This window comes from Prionailurus viverrinus, chromosome F1 (genome assembly GCF_022837055.1).
Source record: "Prionailurus viverrinus isolate Anna chromosome F1, UM_Priviv_1.0, whole genome shotgun sequence".
In the NCBI taxonomy this organism is placed as follows: domain Eukaryota; kingdom Metazoa; phylum Chordata; class Mammalia; order Carnivora; family Felidae; genus Prionailurus; species Prionailurus viverrinus.
Window position 1 is genome coordinate 29,257,912 of NC_062577.1, and position 7,932 is coordinate 29,265,843.

The following is a 7,932-nucleotide window of genomic DNA, read 5'->3' on the forward strand; positions in this document are numbered from 1 at the left end:
TGGGGGGTGGGAGTGGGGGTGAAGTGGGGTGGGGGTAGACCAGAGGATCCAGCCAGGTTCTTTCAGTGGGGCTGTGGGAGCAGTGGGGGCTGTGGGGCTATGGGGGCAGCTTCTTGGAGCTGGAGCAGGTGAGCGGGTGAGGTATGCTTCCAAGCCTGTGATGCGTGCCTACCAGGTGTGCTTTCAAGCACACAGGATGCAAAGCAGGGTATATTTAGCCCGTGGTCGCTGCCGTGGTATGAGCCTGCTGCCCCGGTATGAGCCTGCTGCCCCGTTCCCCCTGTTGGGGAAAACCCTTTGGAAGCTTTTCTTCTGACTGAGGAATGTGTGTGTTCTTCAGTGTTGGTGGCACAGGGTGTGTACGGGGTGGGGGTGGGGGGTGTTGTCCAGAAAACCTGAAGACTCATGGCTCAACTTGGAAAAAAGGTAACAAGTTCCCAGGAAGAAATAAATATACCTCAGCTAGAAGCAGATGACGGTCCTTATATCTGTCCTTTTCCTTGGCACCTGAGGGGTGTTGTATGGACAGATGCATGCTAAGACCTGGGAATGGTGAGGAGAGGCTATATTTATTCATTCACTCACTCACTCATTCACTCATTCACTCATTCATTCAAAGAGTGTTTATTGCACTTCTGTTACGCACCCACCAAACACTGAACTAAGTAAGTGCTGAGACTATACTAGGGAAAACAATGTACCTATTCTCATTGAACTTGCAACATTTAAAGGAGTCTTGCTGGTATGTAATTATTCTTGGCTGTCAGTGCTCTGAAGGAGAATTACTGGATGCCTTGAGAGGGTAAAATAAGGAATTTCAGTCCAGGAGTCAAGGAGGGCTTCCTGAAGGAAGTGGTGTTTAAGCGGAGTCCTGGAGGGTATCTAAGAGTTCATTTGGCAACTTGCTGAGAGAAGGGAGAGAAAGAAGCAGAGCAGCAAGCATCCCAGGTCCTGGCCGGGGCACGTGCTAAGACCTTGAGGTGGAATCAGGTGTGGCTTCTGCAGGCCATGAGTCAAGGACTCCATAGTGGCTGGTGTCAGAACTCTAATCTGATCAGGGGACACAGCCCCTGCCCACAAGCATCTCCTTGTCTGATGGAAAAACAAGGGGAGTTCAATCATGAGAACAGCTTTCCTGGCAGCAGAGATGTGAGGTCTGAAGCAGGGGTATTTGCCACGGAGGAACAAGTGAGTTTGGGAAGCCTTGCTGAAGATGGCATGTTTCTGGTTTTGAAGGTGGGAAGTTTCCTGATTTGGCAGAGGGTGTAGGAGTTTGAAGAGCTGTGTGCAAGGCTGAGGAGTGGGAACAGGCATTCTTTAGATTCGAGTGGGAGGTGAGTGAACGTTTTCAGTTTGGATGTGTATATTCTGTCTCTCCAATTAATTTCAATAACTACTACATATTTCCCAATGACTGTGTGCCACGGAAGCGCTGATCTAGCTTATTTTACCCATACAAATAGCCCTTTGAGGTAGACATGACCATCCTATTTTACCGATGAGAAAAAAGGCTCAGAGGATTAAGTGACCTGTCCACAGTGACCCAGAGAGGAGGCGGCAGGACCAGGAACCAAAGTGTGTCTGTGCTTGCCCTTCCTAATGACCTGACACTTTAGTGATTGTCCCTGACTGCTTTGGGGGGTCCTTCATATTAGCTAAAACCACATTAGTCATTTGCAGGCTTTGACTGGTGGCATAACTGTGGTACTCTGACCTGTTGGCTCACACCCCACCCCTCTTTCCAGCCTGCAGAGGAGCAACTTAGAGTTCTTTATTGGAAAAGGCAAAATGCTGGAGGATGTGAGGCCTGCCCCAGATCCCAAAGGAAGTTGGAAAGAATCTGAAACCGATCTTTCCTCCACCCTATAACCACTGCCGACCAATCTTGATTGGTATCACCAAAACTAGTCGCTTTTTTTTTGTTTTATTGCTATATCCCCAGTCCCCAGCATAGAGTATGGCACCTAGTAGACATACAATAAATTTTGTTGAAATCAATCTCTGTGGGTGGTGCGGGTGTTAAGGGGAATTTGACACACACAATCTCTGACCCCTGGCAGATCATCATCTAACTGAACATCATGCGACACACACATGCACATGCAGACACACACACACACACACACACACACACTCACATGCTCACAGGAAACCAGTCTCGGACCCAGCTAAGACACGGGGAACAGCTGTTCTCTCCCTGGCCATATACATTTAAATAGTATTTACCTATAATACGATGGACTTAAGTGAGACTTGAGCCTGCCCACTAATTTTTCCCAGCAGTGAAATTAATCAGAAACAAAACACAAACCAAATAAACCAAAACAATATCATCTGAAATTTTTGTTGCCTTCTTTTTTGGCAGGGAGCAGGAAGGGTAGGTGGTGAGTGTAACTTACCTAATGAAGTTGGCAAATCTTGAGTATACAGCCAGATGGATTTTGAAATACGTGATGTATACATACACGTGTGGAACCTCAGCCTGGATACGTGTATAGAACATTTCCAGCACCCCAGAACTTCCTCATGCACTCTCCCAGAAAACACCCTGCTCCCGGGCAGAGGTTACTGCTAAATTTCACTTTGCCTATTCCTGACCTTCACAGAAATGGAATCATATGGTTAGAGTCTGGCTTCTTTTGCTCAACAGAATGTCTGTGAGGTTCACGCTTGATGCTATATGTAGTGGTTTCCTCTTTTTAACTGCTGTATGGCATATGTAATGCTGCATAGCAAATGTAATATATAGAAATCATATATGTAGGTAATATAAAACAAATATATAAAATTATATACAAATTGATTATATAACCCATTCATTTATCCATTCTCCTATTGATGGACATCTGGGTTGCTTCCAGTTTGGAACTATTACAAATAGAATTATAACGGACATTTCTGTGCATGTTTTTGGTGAGCATAACCACTAATCTCTATTGCTTATATACAAGGGGTGGCACTGCTAGGCTTATGTTTAACTGTAGTGTGTTTGTCAGCAAGTTTTCCAGGTTGTACCAATTTATACTTCCACCAGCAGTATGTGAGAGATTGGAGGGTTTTTAAGGTCAGGAATGGGATCCTTCTTCCCATCTAACTATCCTGGCCATTTCCCACAAGACAGGACTAAAAGATTGGGTAGGATTTTAGAGCCAGGATCTCCATGTTCTGGTGAAGCTCTCACCAGAACCTTAGGGGAATCAAGGCTTCCTTGTGGAGCCAGGGAGTCTGGGGGTGGGAGGCTGAGGGTGGCCAGTGGGCTGGGTGGGGATCTGTTGGGTAGGGTTTCTCCATAGTTAGCCCATGAGACAGTCCACATGTTCTGAGAGCTGCTGTGAGATGCCCCAGTGGATTGTGCTGGTGTCCAGGTGACATCTGTTAGTGGCGACCTCTCCAATCTGCCTACAAATAAAAGGTGAGTGGTTCTATTTATTCTGGAATAAATTTATGGCTGGAGATTCACCTACCGCAGTAGGTTGTCTGCAGTCTTGTTCCTTCTTTCCCAATTTTCTACTCAGCTCCCTACTTCCTCCCTTCTACAAGAATTTAATAGCTGCATCAAGGAAATGGGTCAAGCACTCTGGTCCCAGGGAGAAGGGAGAGGTGAGCAAGATATTCCCTGATGTCTGTTGCCCCATTGAAGAGGCTGAAGGACTAAAAGCCTTCGACTCCTGTGAGAGGAAGCAGTGACTAGACCTGGAAGGATTATGTAGAGGGCTGAACAGAAGATGGGCTTGTCCCAATTAACTTCAAGAGGTGCTTTCCAGGGACACTTACCCTCTTGTCGCCACTGAGTCAGTGTGGCATGGTGTTGCCCATAAAGTGTCCAGAGTCAAAAAAAAAAACCAAAAAAACAAAAAGAAAGAAAAAGTCAGGTAGTCCTCACTTGGTGGCTCACTTCTGCCACTATGACTTAAGAGCACTTGGGAGAATGAAGTAAAAGGTCCCTAAGGAGTCAGTCAAACCTGGATTCTTGTCCTGGTTCTGTCCTTTACTAACAGCATTGAGGCCTTGAGAGCGACACTGGAGCTTTCAGGCCTTAGCTTCCTGGCTGGTCTGCTGATTTAACAGAGGAGGCACATACAACATTAGCAAAAGGCACAGGGTGGGTGCTCGCCAGGGCCTCCTTCTCAAGGGGCGAGGAGAAGTCAGGTGTGGGGAGGAAGTTGGTTTCCCAGGGAGCCCCTGCCTGGGCTGATCCAGGAGGCTGCCAGTGCGGGGCTGGGGAGACCATCTGCCTGACTTTATCCAGACACCTTTTTGACTCAGAATTCTCTTTCCTGAGAACAAACAGATAAAGGGACTTGGAGGTCAGCGAATGGACCAGAGTTAGATGTGAATTGGAGGGGTGGACGCCAAGCTAAGTTGCAAAAGTCTTTGCAAGGAAGAGAGAATTTCATCACTTGGTGTTTGGGCATCTATTTGTTGCCGTAGGAATGACATGCCAGGGGGAGGGCCACTTAGGCCCACTTGTCTCCCACCCCTGGAGGCCAGGCCATGAAGAAGGTGCGGCTGGTGTGGAAGCCACAGGTTCAGTCCTCTATAAGCACTGCATTTAGGGGGCAGATCTGAGTCCTGCTCACTGGTCACTGTGAACTTTGTAGCCCAGCCAGGCACAGGGCATGCAACCTTTTCCCCAAGGCTCCAAGCCTGGCATTCTTATTTATTCCACCTTCTAGAAAGCCTTGGTCTGTCCTGGGGACCCACCTCAAGTGGCTTCCTTCCCTTGGCTACAGAGCCTTTGAAACTGGCTGAAGCATTTCCTGTCCCAGGCCGAGTCAGGCTAACGGGTGGGCCAAGCTTCCTCCCTGCCCCGCTGCTGTCTCAGGCCTGGCTTGAGTCAGGGCCAAGCTTGGGAAGGCAGTAGTTACGGGGGCCTTCCTTCCAGTTCAGGGAAGGGGCTGGGGACGAGGAAAGGGCTGGGGACGAGGCAGGGCCTGGCTGAGCACGTACCGCTGGGGTCAGGCATGGACCAAGTATGGGGGCAGAGGCACGCAGCCAGGCACTTGGAGAACCGGGGCGCAGAGCTCCATATCTGTCCCTCCAAAGCAGCCTGAGATAGCTCCCTGTGGGCGCAGGACCCACGGCAGCTCACTAAAAGAGCCAGTGTAGGTAGCTTTCAGCAATTGCTTTCCATTTAATTCTCCATATGCTAAGTTCTAAATTTGGCTGACTATCAGCTCAAAGCTGATACCCACTTGGCTTTTGCTTCCTGTTTTGTTTTGCGTTTTGTTTTTCAACAAATAAAAATCGTAAATAATTAAGGTGTACAACGTGATGTTTTGATATGTGTATCCATTGTGAAATGATCATCACAATTAAATGCCACTCGGCTTCTTTATCAGGAATCCCACTCTCTGGGCTCCAGGGGCCCCTACCTTAATGATAATATCGCAATGGCAGTCGTAATCATAGTAACAGGGGTTCAGCCAGGCCATCCCACCGGAAGCAGAGAACACTCTTACCCCTTCCTGTCTGGACAGTCTTTGGGCTTTCTGGCAAAGTGCCAAGGGGTCTAAGGCTTGGGATGGATTCCCAGGCCAGGCCTGTCCTCTTCCATTGTCCCCATCACTGTTTTAGGGTCTGAGCCCACAGAGAAGTCCCTCCTGAAGATGCTGCAGCCAAAGTAGCAAACATCTTGTTTGACAAACTACCAGATGTCAGGCAGTGCACTGGGAGGGGAGTGGCGAGGATGAGGGAGGGTGAGGGGTGAGGGGAGAGCAAGCAGTAGAAAGGTTGCTGAGGCTGTTGGGTGAGGAGAGTAAGTAACCTTCCACTTCAGGGCCTGAAGGATCGTGGGACCCTGGGGTGGGGGTGGAGGGACAGAGGATGAATAGGTGGGAGATGTACTGATTTGCATGCTATTTTTGCCGGGCATTTGCATGCTCTTCATGGACTGTCTAGAGCACAGCACAGGGAGGTTCCCAGGGGCCCCATTCTCTCTCCTCCCTCCTTCTCTGAGGTGCTGGGGTCTGCAAGCCCTGGATGGGGAGAAGTGGACTGCGGTCCCCCTGGGCCACATCCCTGTCTGGGCAGGGGTTGCAGGGGTGGGGACCATGTCAGGAGCCCTGAGTCTGAGCAGAAGATGGGACCCCCATGGTGGGGAAGCCGGGGTTAGGAGACGGTGTGTGGGAGAAGGGGAGCGTCCCTACTAGGAGCAGCCGGGTGCAGGGACGCAGGGTGTCTCAGGATGAGGAGCGTTCTGGCTCCAGGCTTGTTCCTAGACCAGGGCCCCAAAGGAAGGAAGCCAGATGAGGCGTCTCCTCCCCAATCCTTATGAAGTTTTGTTTCCTGCAGCAAAGCCGGCTTTGACATCAAACGCCTTTCTTTCCCTGTGGTCCTGCACACCCACCAGCCTGCCCTGCTCCAGCCTCCTCCCTAGACCACCTCTGTATTCGCTCCTGGGGGTTCCAGGCGGGAGGGAGGGACCAGCAGGGAGTGGGCCCTGAGTCCCTTCCTTGTGCCTTCACAGTGGCTGGCTGGGCCCAGGATCAAACAAGAACAGGGGTCCTGGGCAGGCTTTTGGGTGGACCTGGGGTGCCTGAGCCCTAGCTGGCTTCTGACTGGTCCAGGGTGGTTAGTTCCCGAGGGCCCTGGGGCAGGACTCTAGGTAACCTGGGAGGAATTCATCCCCACCCTGGGCTGTGAAGATCCTACCTCTTTGTACTTTTTCCTTTCTGGCTCTCAGTTTTCTTTGCTCACTCTCTTGCCAGCTATTTGATTTTTAAATCATGAACATATGATTAGCACCCTGTAGCCCCGTTAGCCTTTCCAGAGCACTTTTCTCACTGATAATCCCGGCCTGTGCAACTGCTGCCGACAGGCCCACTCCATTCGGGGGTGGGGAGGGGGAGCATCTATCTCAGCTCCTGGAAACAAGTCTCCGCCCCACTGAGGAGCAGACAGGGGGCAGCAGGGCAGCTGGAGGGCAGCAGGAGAAAGCACTTAGGGCTGGGGAAGGCTTGGCGCCCTGGTGAGGCCTCCTCCGGCCCCAGAAAGCAGGATGGTCAAGCCACACCTGGGGAGAGCCTCTCCTGGCTGTTGACTCAGCTCCCAGGGAACGGCTTCAGTTCATCTCTCCTGAGGGGAGGCCGGCCTAGAAGAGGCAGGAGACAATTTATTCCACAAAAGAAACAACCTCGCTGCCCGGCATGCCCGCAGGGTTGGCGGACCCAGGCGCTCTTTGTACACGCATGGGCTGGAACATGCCCAGGCTATGTGCACGCTCACAGAGGCTGGAAGGCACGTGTGGGATCTGTCCACACTCACAGAGGCTCTGTGCGTGCCCAGTTTAGGAAACACCGGCAGACTCTAGCTAGGTCGTGCTCCGGTGTTGTTTGGCTTCAGGTGAAGTTCCATCTTGTCCTCATTGGCGCGATCAGGACACCGCTCTGCTATCGTGCACCTTGGGGCTCACGTGACCCACCCCTCTTCCATTTTGCACCTGACAAAACTGAGACCAAGTGGGGTGAAGCGACTCATCTAAGGCCATACAGCTGAGAAGCAAATTTTATTTTGAGTTACAGAGTTTAGAGTTTGGAGGTGACAGAGATTTGGGGGGTGACTTGAAGCCGGAGCTTGCAGGAAAGGGACACAGGCTTTTCAGTTCTAAAGTCCTGAGCTCACGTCCAGCTCCAAACGTGTGTCCTTTGACGAGTTACTGAACTCCTCTGAGCTCCAGCTCCCTTTTCTTTATCTTTTTATTTTTTTCTCAAAAATGTTTTAATGTTTATTTATTTTGAGACAGAGAAATTGGGGGGGGGGGCAGAGAGAGGGGGAGAGGGAGAGAGTCCCAAGCAGGCTCCAAACTGTCAGCACAGAGCCCTACACGGGGCTCAAACTCACAAACTGTCAGATCGTGACCTGAGCCGAAGTCAAGAGTCAGAGATGCTCGACCATCTGAGCCACCCAGGCACCCCTCCCTTTTCTTTGAAG